Consider the following 15,553-nt stretch of genomic DNA (forward strand, 5'->3'; position numbering starts at 1 on the left):
GGCAGACGCTTAATGACTGAGCCACCCAGGTGCCCCTATACTGTAGTTTCAAATCTCCAAAACATAGCTATGAACCAGAAGGAAAAAAAATGCACTAAAAGAAGTCACAAAATGCATATTTTGCTCATTAAACAAAAAGAGCCCCTAAACTATATTTTAATCTTAAAATAATTCTAGTAAGTATTAGAAAATCAAACATAGAAGGAACAATTGAAGTGACTAGTAAAAATATGACAGAGAACAAAGAAGACAACCTTTACACCTCGATAAATTCAGACAATCTATACATCACAGCACACTTTATAACTGATGTGCAGAATGAGAACCCTGACTCAGCAAGATCTGAATATGTTTAGAAAACACTGAGAAGAGTACTACCTCATAAAGTTGATCATTTTAAAAGAATACTAAAATAAAATATTTTAATATAAATTCAATCTTCTAATTTATCTAACAGGTCGCTGAGTGATTATGCCAGATAAATGAGAAAGTACTTCAGAAAAGTCAGTAGCTGCTTCATTCACAGTTCTCATAATGAAATTATATTTTTTTAACTACAGTGCTAATTCCCTAAATTTGTAAAAATATATATTTACAAATAACCGTCGTGTGTAGGCAAAGGTCACAAAATTAAAAGGTTCACTCAAGAGTATCGACATCTGAGGGACGCCTGGGTGGCTCAGTTGGTTAAGTGTCTGCCTTTGGCTCAGGTCATGATCCTGGAGTCCTTGCTCAATGGGGAGCCTGCTTCTCCCTCTACCCCTCCCCCTGCTTGTGTTCTCTCTCTGACAAATAAATAAAACCTTTAAAAAGAAGATTTCACACTTGAGAATTTTACTTAGGAAGCTAATATTGTCAATTCTCATCATAGAAAGAACTTAATATCATAACTGAGAATAAATCATGAATAACCAAGTTGACTTCTATAAGATTCTAGAATGAAACTTGCAATAAGTGATAGAAAAGCTTAAACTACCACTTCTTCAGACTACGGAAAATCCTTCTCCAAGTAAATGCTGTAGCCAGAAGACAAAGACACAGAACTGAAAGACAATTTAAGTCCCAATATGGGCAGTAGGGTTAAGGCCTAGTTTTTCTTTTCTTTTCTTTCTTTTTTTTTTTAAGATTTATTTATTTGAGAAAGAGACAAAGAGTAGGGTGGAGGGGCAGAGAGAAAGGGAGAGAGAGTCCTAAGCAGACCACACTGAGTGCAGAACCCAACTGATGTGGGGATCAATCTCACGACCCTGAGATCAGGACCTGAACCAAAACCAAGAGTTGGAAGCTTAACGGACTACACCACCCAGGCGCCCCAAGGTCTAGTTTTTCTTACAGAGATCAGGGCTGGCTCACCTGAGCCAGAAAGAAAAGCTCCGAAACATCATGAAGACTGCATTCCCTAAAAATTGAGGTTCCCCTAAATCACTATCTATCTGATAAGTCTACGGCAATGAAAAGATCATGTTCAGAATAAATATTATGGTCATGATATTTTGGTGTGCAACTAAATTAACAAGCTAATTATTAAAAAGTAATTCAAGATTGCAAATTTAAATTTCAGGAACTGCTTATTACTAGAACTCTTCGACATTGCTGGTGGGAATGCAAAACGGTATACGGCTGCTTAGGAAAAGTTTGGCAGTTTCTCATAAAGTTAAACATATACTTATCACATGACCAACAATTCCAATCCTAGGAACTTACCAAGTGAAATGAAAACTTCAATTTACCAAAAAGAGAAAAAAAAAATGCACATAAATGTTTGGGGCAGCTTTATTCCTAATTGCCAAAAACTGGAAGCAAATGCTTCAAATGGTGAATGGATAAACATGCTGAAGTACATCCAGATAATGGAATACTGCTCAGCAGCAAAAAGAAATGACACATGCTTCACCCTGGATGAATCTCAAATACCCTATGCAAAGGGGAAGGAGCTAGGTTCAAAAGGCTGCATACCACATGGTTCCATTGATATGCTATTCTGAAACTGAAAAAGGCAAAATTACAGAAACTGAGAACAGATCAGGGGTTGCTAGGGGCTGGGAGTAGAAGGGGTTGACTACAAAGGGGCAGCAGGAGGGAAATATTTGGAGCTAATGGAATTGTTTCATGCACTAACAGTACGGGGAGTGAACTTTAGTGTGCAAAAATTTAAAAACAGGAAAAAGAAAAATTTATCTAACATAAAAAAATACCTTGCGACAAAATCGTAATTCAGTGAAATGTTCAAAAAACTGAATACTTCCTTTAAATTTTCTGGCTAGCCCATAAATGCATCTAATTTCAACTTCTGCCATTTAAAAAAAGAAAACCTTTCTATAAAGTATTTCTCTACTTTTAAGCCTGAGTAACTATGTCAGATGTTTGCGTTTATTAGCACATTTAAAGCAGGGCCAATTTATTTGTTTGAGATACCTCACACAACTATGCTGATGCACACTAACTTGGTTTGGAGCGAGCACAGTGCCTCAGGAGGCATTTAATCAAGGTTCTTCCATGTTAATTCTCCCTAATAAAAAAGATGAAATGATTAATCCATTCATTCAACAAATAAGTAATCACAAGAGGCCTATCATGTGCCAAATACATGAAATGAAATGGCACACAAGACAATCATAATCCCTGACATCGCACAGCTCAAACGAACAATAATATAAAGTATGATATGTACAAGAGAATTACAGCACTTTTCAGAGCACACAGCAAGTGCACATAACCTAACTATGTAAGCTCTAAATCTTCCATTAGTAACTACATGGTAAAATGCCCACCATCTTGGTAAATTCAAAAACACAACTGAAAAAGCATGTACCACAGGGTACACCACCCCATCACCCTCAGTGTCTACAGAGGCAAAGAAAGCAATGACCATGTACACAGAACACTATCAAGCAGTACAATAATCACTCCCCTAGAATAAGGTCCTCCTGGGTGGGGGGGGGAGAATACCAGAATATGCAGATTTATATGTCACCTTTCCCACCAGCAGGGCATTTTTTCTGATTCAGAATACCATAACCATGAACTTCTCTTGTTGAGAAATATTATTTTAAAGGAGGGGAGGGTGGGGCGCCTGGGTGGCTCAGATGGTTGAGCGTCTGCCTTCGGCTCGGGTCATGATCCCAGGGTCCTGGGATCGAGTCCCGCATCGGGCTCCCTGCTTAGGCGGGGAGCCTGCTTCTCCCTCTGCCTCTGCCTCTCTCTCTCTCTCTGACTTTCATGAATAAATAAATAAAACATTAAAAATAAATAAATAAATAAAGGAGGGGAGGGTGGAGTAATAAAGAAAAGGAGAGAAAAGAAAAAACCAGAAAAGATGGTCGGTGGGGGGGAAAAAAAGCCAGAGTTAAGTATATAGATTTTTGCAGTGAAGTCTTAAAAACAAATTTAGGAAGTTTAAGGAAACTAAAACAGGCATTACAACCACACCCCTGCTTCTTTCTGTTATGAAAAAAGGAAGCCAAGATATGTAAAAAGAGGACTGCCTACAGGTGTTTTGGCATGAAGCTACCATGTGCAGAGGTAAAATTATATAACCCCAAGGACTAAACTGAATGTGTGATGAATACTCGGCTATGCCAGTTACCCGAAACATTTTCCATCCCAAGCATCCTAATTACACAATGCTCCTGGGACCACACTGGGGCCCACAGGACCAGGGTTAATAACTTAGTGCCAAAAAAAATAGAAAAGCTTTCAACAACTGTTAAACAAATACAGATTAAAATAAAGTGCCCCTTGGTATGTATGTATTTACAAGAGAAAAAAAAAAACACTAAAATTTACTAGCATCTTACTGAAACTCCACTTCAGAGGAATAAGATGCTGAAGAGTTTCTATGAAGAAACAAGACGTAGAAGCAAATTAATGCAATTTCCACTAGCCCTTTTCCAAAGTTCTTGCAGCCAAATATGTTTTGGAATATGGAATTTTAGGGGATTTTTGACAGGTGACACAGTGTATATACACCACATATTTTGTAAAAAGGCTGGGACGACACACAGAAGTCTGGAACAGTATATTATAATCAAACATTTAGTATTCCTGCAGTGAAACCAACAAATCCATGAAATAAAGACACAACAGTTCAACACAAGTTTTATGAAAAAAACCAATTTGTGCCAAACATACAAGAAAATATTTTTGGTTTTCAGAGCATTCTGGATGTTAACATTGTTGATAAGAAATTATGGTCCTAAAGAACAGTACCCATTGCTCAATCACTGTGTGTGCAAAGTGTTACTGGGAGCCTTGTTATCATGTGCTGATTTACTTGTGGGATTTTGGTGAACACAAAATAATTCTAAAAGTCTTCTCCAAGTTCTCACAGAACATGTCCTCTACACTCTATCCGCTCTTAAATTTCTTTACCACAAATTGTCCTTCTAGGGCAGTTTACGAAAGTCTAACCCTTGAAATTTACAGAGGAACTGCCAAACCCAATTTTGCCACCAGGCAAACAACGTTCCTTGAATGGAATTTAGCATATTGAACTCATCATAAAACGGCTTGTTCTCATTGTATCACAAAAGACCGTAACTGGTAAGGGTGTTTGTGACCTAGGAAGCTACACTAAATGTGGCACACAAAAAAAAGACCCTGATTGTCATGACAGGATACAATAACCACAAAACCCTATTATCATAGTGCATTTACATGTATACAATTACTGACTACATAGGATATAGACAACATACTATATACACAATGTACTATAACTGAAGTGAATTATTTCCACTTAGGGGAAAACAGAGATATTCCTCATCAACAATGGTATTAAAGAGAGTAAAGCAGTACACATGCAGTTATACTCAACTATTAAGGCCTCTTTCAACCTTATGTTCCAGGAAAAATACAACTCAATGATATTATAAATATGATAAATATAAGCTATGACTAATAAAATTTTGATTAGCAACAATTCTTGCCTTCTTATAGTTTACATAACATTAAAGATACAACTGTTTTTATCACTTTAGGTTTCTTAAGATTTTCAGGGGCATCTGAGATGATACTTTAATTTATTCTTGATAAATTTCCCTTTAACAAATATTCCAAACTTCAAAAATCCTCTAATTTTGGTGCTGTGTAGTAAAAACTGCTAATAAGCAAAGAATATAGTGGCATCACTAAGGATTCTGGGTACGAAACTATGAACAGAAGTTGGTTTGTTAACCTGGTCCTCTTGCAAATGTTTCCTATGCATATCTTGTCTCACTTTCACACCCCTATCCCAATTAAAAAGAGAACTTGAAAGTTAAGAGCTAAGAGATGTATAAAAAGGAGAAATCAGTCCTTTTCAACCCTGCCACACACCGGAATCACCTATAGAAACCCTAAAATGTATCAGTGCCCCAGCCCCAGACTCAAATATCAATGAGCAGGGGTAAAAATCCCTTTATCCATCATGTCTTTTAAGGTCCCCAAAAAATGTAAATGTCAAGTCAGGGCTGAGAACCACTGGTACACACAGCCTTCTTCACAAACACTTTTATTTCTAGTCAGTGGTAGCACTCCCAGCCTTACAGCAAGGATTATCTTTAAAATTACCCCTTTTTGTTCTCATTTACTCTGTCACAGAAAAAAATTTACTAATTTTGAATTGGAAGATTCTAAACAAGTGCCTATAATAAAAGACATTTTGACTTATCTCACATTCTCATTCCCAATTCTCAGGACTTTTTCAATTGGTCTTCAGAAACAACTTCACCAGTAGTTGGTAACTAAAATGTGTATCAACAGCAGAACATACAATAAACATGCATATGATACATACTCAGTTACCAACGTTTAACAGAGTATCAGAAAATACTCAAAGGAATGATTTTAAAGAGTTGATTACATTTTGATATGTCACTAACCACAAATACTTTCAGAACCTCAAATGTATAAAAGAATATGAGCCACAATATGCCCAGACATTCATATGTCAGAAAAAAAAACTCAGTAAATAATCTACCGTTTTTTAAATGAAAACTGGCATTACAAGATTCCACTTCTTTAAGATGTATACATTTTTTGGTTCACATTGTTTTCAGATCTCTAGAATAAAAGAATATAAAATAATGTCCTATAAAAATATGCACCTACAAATACCAGTTTCTAAAAATGTCACCAACAACTGACATCTACTAGTTTCACCTCCAAAACAATACTAGGTTATATTTGCACTTCAAATCAGGATTTTTTTTTCTTTTTTAAGGCTGAATAATATTTTATTGTGTATGCACATAGACACGTATATAATACAATTGTAGCATATATGTATATCACTACTTTTTTTTTTATTATGTTATGTTAATCACCATACATTACAACATTAGTTTTTCAAATCAGGATTTTTATTAAAAGGTCTTGTAGCCATATATTTGCACACCATAAAACTAGAGGAATACCACGAATTTTCTCTCTTCTCTACCTATGACATTACCTACTATATTTGCCTGCCATTTGAAAGTATTCATTGTTAGAATATAAAATAAGTATTTCACAAAAATAGAAAATAAACATGACACAGACTGGCTCTAAGGGAAAAAAACATTGTCACTTCCCTTTTTTACTAAAGGAAACTCTGACTATAACTTTGACTTTAATACAGTGTCCTCTAATACACTGCCAAGTATACCACCTGAAGTCAAAAATAAAATCGTAAAAATAGGTAACACGATTAATAACTACAAAATATTCATAAGTCCACTACTTTTATACAGTACACTTGTATCAAAAGGTATCAAATGGCCAATTTCAACTTAAAATTTTAAGGTAAATAATTTTAAAAAGTACAATTCTAAAAGTAAAGACAATTGCAAAGTAGCCCTGCATTCCAGACATACTTTATTCAAGGTAATATACAAACAAAAGCAGAAGTATGTTAAAATCTAAGTTGGTAAAAAACATCCTACCCCAGGATTCTACTTTTTCTTCCTCTTTAAAAAAAACTTTACTATTTTTCCTAACAATAAATAATAATGATTAATTATAGCATAAAATCCAAACAATATAGAGAAGTATAAAAAGTGTAAAAATAAAAATCACCCCAAATCTCACTATTTATAAATAACTGTCATTAACATAAATACCCTTGCAGAGGATGGATGGATTTACTCTGTATATTTACAAGTGCCACAATTACAATGATAAGTATTACAACAATTAAAATCCTGTGTTTATATATAATATATGCATGTATCTCAATATAGATGTATAATACACACACACATGCATTCTTTTACATATACTACAGGCACAAAAATCTTTAAGATAACAACTTCCTTGAATTTAAACATACATAAATTGTTCCAAGCACTCATTCTGCTTCTGCATTTTCATTTAAGCAGGCCAGGTTTGAGGTTACTTGTTTCTCTGTCTGTCTGTGTGTGTTGCTGTGCTTGAGGGAAAATTTAAAAATCTGTCAGTTTGTTTGCTTTACTTAAAAAAAAAAAAAAAAACCAAATCTCTAGCTAAAATTTTCCAAAGCCTGGAAATATATATCGTTCTAACAGCAGTTGGCTGACTCCTTTACAGAACTACCCCATGGTCTCAAGCAAAACTGCAAAGTCGACAAATCTCTTCATGGCCTCCCACCTCTTGGGTCAGAAAGAGCACCACACTACCAATTAGTATAGAAGGGTCTACCCACCAGGGGTGTGACGTGAGCATTTCACTCAACCTTCCCATGATTCACTTCATTTCAATTCCAAAATTCTGTGATTCTCCCCTGTCTCCCCATTCCCCCACCAATTTTTTGCTTCTCTCAAGATAGGTAAAAACTGTCCTTTCCTATCTCACTAGGATTCCGTGATTCAAAATAAACCCTTCCTCTGACTGACAAATTCCCATTTCCTCAACTCACTGTCCTCTAAGTGTGAAGAAGAAAGAAATCTGACAAGATCAAAGATGTGGGCAATTTTTGGAAAGGAGGGAGGGCAGCAACTCAAAAAAATTTAAGTAAGTTTACAGGTAGAAATTTTTAATTTAAAGTTATAATAGCTTTATGAGTTTTGTGGAAAAAAGATATATATAATCTTACAACTTGAATAACTGATTTTGTTGATGCAAAGTTAGTCAATAAAAAAACTAACACTGTTTTATGCTCCTAAAATATTCATACCTGAGCACATTTAAGATAGCAACATAGAAGCAGCTTTCTAATCTTTCATCCGCTACATCTGTACAACCCTTTAAAGTTCAAAGTGCATTCATATGCATTATTTATTTTCATTCTCAAAACAAGTAGATATAGTGGTCACTATTGATTGCCTCTCTAACATCCATTTCCCCCATATTCTTCCCACAATTTTTAAAAATATCCTCCCTCCACAATGTAACTCAGGAAAATGTGACCCCATCCCCAAATGCAGGGGATATATCCTGATTTAACAGAAATCAACCATGATAACCCTACTCCCCTTGTCATGACTGGTTAGGAAATACACATGACCTAATTCTGGTCAATAAAACATGAAAGGAAAAGTATGCTGGTAAGCTTGTGCAAAACATTTCCTGGCCAATGCATGTCTAGATGTGATCTTGCTACAAGCCTGAGGATGAATCCAACACAAAGAGGAGAGCAGAGCCAAAAAAAATCAAAGAGAGGCAGACCAAAGCTCTGAAAAACTAGCCCTACCTCAATACTTTAGTGTTCCATACCAGAAACTACTGCATTTCAGGCATTAAAATGCAGCAACACCAAGATAAATAGCATAACCTATCTATCTTTCCTTCCCCCACCTGGACCTCCTTTCCTATAACCTAAAAGTTTTCCTTTACACTTGAGCTGAGCTAGGAGGGCTCAGGAGGGCAGCTCCTCTAAGCTGCTAGACCAGCATGCTTTGCACCAAGCTCAAACACTCCTGGTACACATCAAGGGTATGGCATTTCCTCTTCCAAGGGACAATTTCCTCTACCAATTCACTCCAGCAGTCCCTACTCAGGTTGAGGAGATGGGGGGATTCTACGAAGGCTCCTCTCTATATAAAAGCTGAAAGGTAGAATACAAAGTCAGATCAAGGACCATACAGGGAAATATGTGAAAACCATAGGTTGATCACCTGACTAGATAATTAAACAATTCATCCTAAGGTATGAATGAATACAGTCAGAAATACCAGAATTTCTTTTTTATCAGACGATGCTATTAAATCAATCTCTAAGATAGGGTATAAAATAGATATTTTAGAAGCAGATACTGTCTTTAACATATTATTAACCAAGAGTTCCTAAGTTAGTTTAAAAGGGGAATCATGGGGTGCCTGCGTGGCTCAGTCAGTTAAGCCTCTGACTCCTGGTTTTGGCTCAGGGCATGATCTGAGAGCTGTGAGATTGAGCCCCGATCGGGCTCTGCGCTCAGCACTGAGTCTAATTGAGATTCTCTCTCTCCCCCTCCCTCTGCCCTCCCCCTGCTCTCTCACACTCGCACTCTCTCTCTCTTGCTCTCCTTCGCTCTCTCAAATTTAAAAAAAAAAAAAATCTTAAAAATTTTTAAAAAAAACATGAAATGGGAATCATAAAAAAATCTACATATCTTGAACATTTTACTGCAACTAAAACATAAAAAATGTACACTCCCAAGACAATCTTTTAATGCAAGGCCAAGGCCTTTTCTTCAAGTATTGGTCTACAGATCACAGTTTATTGTCTTTCTTGCAAAACCACACCTAGTGTACATCACCTGTGATTTCCAGTTTCTGTTTTTTAAACATGGATAGATATCTTGCAAAACTTAAAAGCAATCTTATTGTCGATTCTTTTTAGATTTTTAGGGTTTAATGAGGGTTTCCCTCATTGTTTAAAGTTATCTCACCCACATCTATTTTAACTATAATTATTTTAGCTACTCACCTGTTTTCAAAGGAGCCAGAGGTTCTTATACAAATAACTTTTTGCCTCCATATTTCACTAAATAATGTTTCATTAAACTATGTAATTACAACATCAAGTACAAGTCCCATCAACAGTTTGTTGGGGGCAAACACAAACAATTCTTGGTAAGTATAAAATAACTACTGGGATTAAAAATTCCAAAACAAACTAGAGAGTAGTCTACTGCCATTTAGTATAGCATGGGCATCAAGCAGCAAATGAATGAAGAGTATTAATCTTTTGAGTGGGTCAAACAGGTGAGTTAAAACAGTCTCTTGAAATAGGCTGTTCCCAAGAGTCTTTGCTTATTCTACCCACCAATCAACCTTCTAACAATTCATCATTATCTTAAGAAAAAGAGTATCATAATATTTTACTTACTTCCAGTGAAAGCTATAAAAAATGTGGATGTGATTTAGGAATATGTGGATATAACTGAGCTATAGACTTTCATTAAATTAAATTATAACTGTGTGATCTATCATTAGTCAAGAAAATGACCGAAGTGTGTGTCTTCTCTACCAAATACATAAACGCTTCAAGATCATTGATTAAGAATTCTTTCTCATAACAAAGATGACGGGCAGGGAGTGGCAGGAGAGAATATAACCAATCACTTACTGTAGTTTAAGAACAAATCACTACACACCCTCCTAAGGTCCCATAATAGGAGGAAACCCTATAGTTTAGGAAACATTTATGGTTTCTAAATCCTAGCTTTGAGAAGGGAGCTAGAAAAAACATGGCTAATAGCAGCCTGTAATGTATGTGTAAAACTTATCTGTCCTTTTCTCTCTCTCTCATTCCTTATTTTCTGAGTAATGCAGAGCGTCTCCCAAGTCACTTCACATTCATGGATAATACACACTTGATTTCTACACATGAAGAATCCCAAATATGGTTCTGCCCTATAGATCATAACAAAAGGATACTCTGAGATAGCTTTAGTCACTAGAACCATACTGTCCTGTCCGTTCCTACGGAATCTCTACAATTAAAGAACTACAGATACCCCCAAAATTGCCATTTCCAAAAAAGTTCCATCTTGAAGAACCAACACCCAAACATATACTAACAATACCAATCAATACCATTAAGTGCCAACCTCTCGAGAAAACACAAAAAAGGAAGAGGATGGAAGATTAGAAAAGAACAAATCATCGGTGGTTTAAGACTCTGAAGTCAGGAAAAAAATGATTTAAATAAGCACTGTGCTATATCTTAAAAAGGTTACTTAAACTCTAGATGACTGTTTCCAACTGTCAAAAGCAAGGGTTATACACCATCTAACAAGAAGAGTTCTCGTGACAGTATCATCTATTGTCGCTCTACAAAGTAGGCAGTTAATAAATTTTAACAAGTATTAGTGTTTTAAATGGAAGGTTTATGATAATTCAGTTATACGCAGGTTCACAAATTCAGTTATAATATATATACCCTTTCTGGACACCTAGAGGGGAATAGTTAGTAAAATATCAAACAATCTTCCCAGAAAGGTGAGTCTACATAGACTTAAACACTGTCATTTGTGACGGTGGTATTTTTCTAAGTACTTCTTTTTTTTTTTAAGTTTTATTTATTTATTTGAGAGAGAGAGACAGAGATAGTGAGAGAGAGCACAAGTCGGGAGGAGAGGGAGAAGCAGGCTCCCCGCAGAGCAAGGAGCGTGATGCGGGACTCCATCCCAGGACCCCGGGATCATGACCTGAGCCGAAGGCAGACGCTTAACCGACTGAGCCACCCAGGCGCCCTCTAAGTACTTCTTTGATAGGGATAAAGATTGGGGTTAAATTATTTTAGGGTCATTTAATACTTAAGATAACTAAAAACCTTACACATATTATCTGGAATCGTGAACATTTCCCATTTCATCATCCCACTGTCATGGTCAATTCTCCCTGTATGTAGATTCCTTACATTTCACTTTATCCATAGTTAATCTCACCTTCAAATGCATTAACAACAATATAACTATCCAATGATCTGTGTTTTGTTTTGTTGTTTAACAGTGCAGCATGCCCTCAATTTAGTTTGAAATATTCTTTTGGAAAACCCTCTAAAACTTAAACAACCAATTGTTCCCTTCTGAAAAACTCTGAATCAATAAACTACACCAGAAAAATAGCCTATTGCCAGTACAGAGTGGGTTACAAAGGGGACAGAGAAATAAACAGAGAGCTTCCCATTTCTTCCAGAGGCTCATTTTTACACCCTGGATTCATTTCATATACAACTAATTACCAGATTTCCAGACACACCCATATTCAAATTCAAGTACAGAAATATGACAAAGCCAGGTATGGAGTGTTGTAGATTATATACTTCTCTGCTTTCCTCCATTAGCATAAATCATAACAAGTTGATTATTCTGTTATAGTTTGTTTCCTTGAACTTACTATCCTTATTTGCCTACCTACTTCCTAGAAGCATAAAATCTGGACATTTGGACCTTTATACCTCAAACTGACTCATTTTTTAAATACAAGGCATTCTGGACTTCCACCGCCTGATCTCCACCTATTTTCACAGCTTCCTCTCCCATAAAGACCTCCTGGCCCAGCAGCCTCATGTGCAGCTCAACAGTCCCCATAATACCCAACCAACATGCCTGTGCTCCAGCTGTTCTCTTTGCCTAGAAAACTAAGCCCCCTCCCACACACAAACACCAAGCCCCCATTTGCCCATTAAAATATTTTAATGCCCAAATGGAGTGCTACCAGCTCTGAAGTCATTCATAATTCCACAGTCAAAAATCAGTCTCTCTCTCTCTCTCTATACACACACACACACACACGCTTCCATGCACCTCTAATAAATCCCACAGGTGTCTTGTGTTGCCATTATTTCTGTGCATGTCTGCTTCTCCCTTTAAGACGACTACTGGGTCTGATTCATCTTCATATTCTAACCACTCTTCCATCCTCACCACAGAGTAAAGGTCCGGGTTGAACTGAACTATTCCTTGATTTTAATTCCAGTCTTTTTATTTGAAGGAATAAATGAATACCATGTGTTGAAGATTTTGGTAAGAGTTAACCCTTTGTAAATCTAACAATGAAAATAACAATAATTACATAATGCATTAATTTCTGAGTTGATGAATGGCAGAAGAGGTTCTGAGTTGATGAATGGCAGAGAGCACAATAAGTCATCACTGAAGATTATCACTTTCTAAGATCCCCCCAAAAACTCTCATATATATCAATATTAAAATTAATCTTTCTGTCCCCATTCTAATAAGAAATACTAATACCTGATGCATATGCAGAAATGCAAGCTCCTGGAAGCCAAAGTGTCTGTACATTCCAGAGAATCTATGCCAAAGCCATGCAGTTGATTAATGTCTTCCTTTCAATGCCAATAAATACGATTTTCATTTTAATGTGCAATGATAAGGGCTAATATATACAAAAGATACTTTATCTTAGCTCAGAATAGAGCCGGAGCAAAGTTTGGAAAGAGTTATGAAATACACTAGGCAGAACTCTCCACCCCACCCCGAAAAAAGTTATTAAGAATGTCACCAACTGTATCTGATTTTTGTTGGAAGATGGTTTCTTAAACTGGCCTCCTATCTTTCTAACCCTAACTCATTCTTATAATTTGTGTTATTTTTCCTCCACTTTTTATTTATAGGGAAAGCAAATATTCCTCAAAAATATATCCACGGGTTTAAAAATTAAATATTTTTAATTTTTAAAAGTATTCCAACTCAGATGTAGTTCAACATCGGTTACTGTGAGCGAATGTCATTCACCAGTAACTGCCCGAGAAATATTGACTTATTTTCTTATTAAATCAGGTTTTTAATTTTCCAATTAAAGTCGACGTTCTAAAACAAAAGGTTAAAAGGGGGTCATTTATTAGCCAGCCTCCCTACTCATTACAACAGAGTTACAACTAATTCCCACAGTATAGCAACAGTAGCCGTCTCCCACACAGACTCTCTCTTTCTCTCCCACCCATTAACTTTTCCTCCTTCCCTGGGAAAACTGGAATGATCCTAATACAGGCCTAACTACCCCCACCCCACAAGCACACACACATCTCCATCACCACCCCACCGAAAAGAAATGTAGGAGCTGTGGACCAAGAGCACCGACGCTTCGGTGTGTCACTTCCCCTGCATGTGGGGTAAACAAACAAACCAGCACCTTAACAGTAGTCAGCAGAGAAATTTTGTTACCCCCGACTAATGCCTTGGTTAAGTTTTGAGCTAAGTCAGAAGCTCTATCAAATAGGTAAATCCCTGCCCCCCACCCCCAACAGACACCCCAGCGGGAAGTTTACCCCTGAAATGAATGCTGGCCCCTGACACCTCCTTCCAGCAGCCCGATGCCTCCCTCCTGCCCAAACCCCCACTCCGAGGGTAATTGTCTAGACACAATCAGGAGCGCCGGGGCTGCGCTCCCGACCTCAAAACCCCTCCCCGCAGAAGCCCCCGCCTTCTCCCGGCTCGCCCACCTCCCCCGCGTCCCCACTCGCGCCGCACCGCTCGGCAACTTCTGCACCCGCCCTGCCCGCCGCCCGCGGCCCCCTCCCCGGCCGCCCAGCCCTCGGCGCCCTCACCACCTCCCCCCTCCCCCCCGGCCGCGGCCCCTCCCTCCGCGCCGCCCGCCCGCCGGGGTCCTCGCCCACCCCTCCTCCTCCGCGGCCCCCGCCTGCGGCGCCGCCCCCGTCGCACCCCAGCCCTCCCAGCCCGGGACCCCAGCCCACCCAGCCCCACCCGGGAAGGAGGGAGCAGCGGCCCCGCCGAGGCTGCCGCCGGGCCCGGGCCACCCGGCCGCGCGCCACCGCGGAGGGGGCTTTACCTCAGAGGCGCGGCCGCGAGCTGCGGGGTCGGTCCCGGGCGCGGGCGGCGCCCCCTGCTCCGTCAGTCAGCGGCGGCGGGGGCAGCGGCGGCGGCACATCACACCCGCCGGCGACCGGAGGAGGAAAGCGAGCCACGGAGGGAGGGAGCGAGCGAGGTAGGGGGGGGAAGGAACGAGCGAGGGAGGGAACGCAGCTCGGCTCGGACTCGCTCCCTGCACTACTGCCGGTGCCTCCTACCGCCGCCTCTGGCCGGAGAGTCGCCGCCCGGGCCGCTGCTGTCGCCACCGATGCAGCCGGGAATGAATGCACAGCGGCGCCTCGCTTATCCGGAGGTCAAACATCCTTCTGCCTCGGGCATCCGGATCGGCGCCGGACCCGGAAGTGAACACATGAAAAAAATAAAAAAGGAAAGCGTCTCTCTAGCGGCGGCGGCCCCCAAGCTCCCGCATCAGCGAAAAGAGCCGAGTAGAGCCGAAGATTACAGCGACCTGCTCGGATTGGCCGGCTCGCCAACCGGAAGAAAGGCAGCACGTTCATTGGCTGGCAAGGCCTATAAAAGCCAAGCCACTCCTCCATCCCCACCTCCGCACGAGCGGTGCGTGAGGGGGAACGTGGAGTAATAGTGGATACGGGTATGTTTCTCTGGGCGAGGCTAGGAGAGGAGAGGCTTGGTGAGGTCTCTGGGGGAGAACTGGAAGAAAACGCTCCCGTGATTAGGGACAGCTACTGAAAATTCCGCGGCTTGGGTGAGCAAAGAGCCTAAGGGCGCCATTGTGCCAAGTCAGGTTCTCGAGGCTCTGCCGAGCACAGCCCTCCAGGTGCAGAATTTTAGGGCCCTGGCCTAAGGGAGTGACCTCACCGGGTTGACATTTCCCCCCTT

General features: G+C 39.4%; 1 protein-coding gene across 6 annotated transcripts in view; it reads right to left on the reverse strand.

The window, feature by feature from the left end:
* Window positions 1–15,141, reverse strand: part of CSNK1G3 (casein kinase 1 gamma 3) — a 124,601-nt gene extending 109,460 nt beyond the window's left edge. For 4 of the 6 annotated variants that reach the window (XR_004301935.1, XR_004301936.1, XM_032425475.1 and 1 more), the window contains exon 1: window positions 14,673–15,141. The gene's annotated coding sequence lies outside the window, so the exon portion shown is untranslated. The remainder of the gene's footprint in view (window positions 1–14,672) is intronic. The other 2 variants (XM_032425476.1, XM_032425477.1) reach the window with 1 other exon arrangement.
* Between the last annotated feature and the right edge of the window lie 412 nt (window positions 15,142–15,553).

Source organism: Phoca vitulina, unplaced genomic scaffold (genome assembly GCF_004348235.1).
Source record: "Phoca vitulina isolate PV1807 unplaced genomic scaffold, GSC_HSeal_1.0 scaffold32, whole genome shotgun sequence".
Taxonomy (NCBI): domain Eukaryota; kingdom Metazoa; phylum Chordata; class Mammalia; order Carnivora; family Phocidae; genus Phoca; species Phoca vitulina.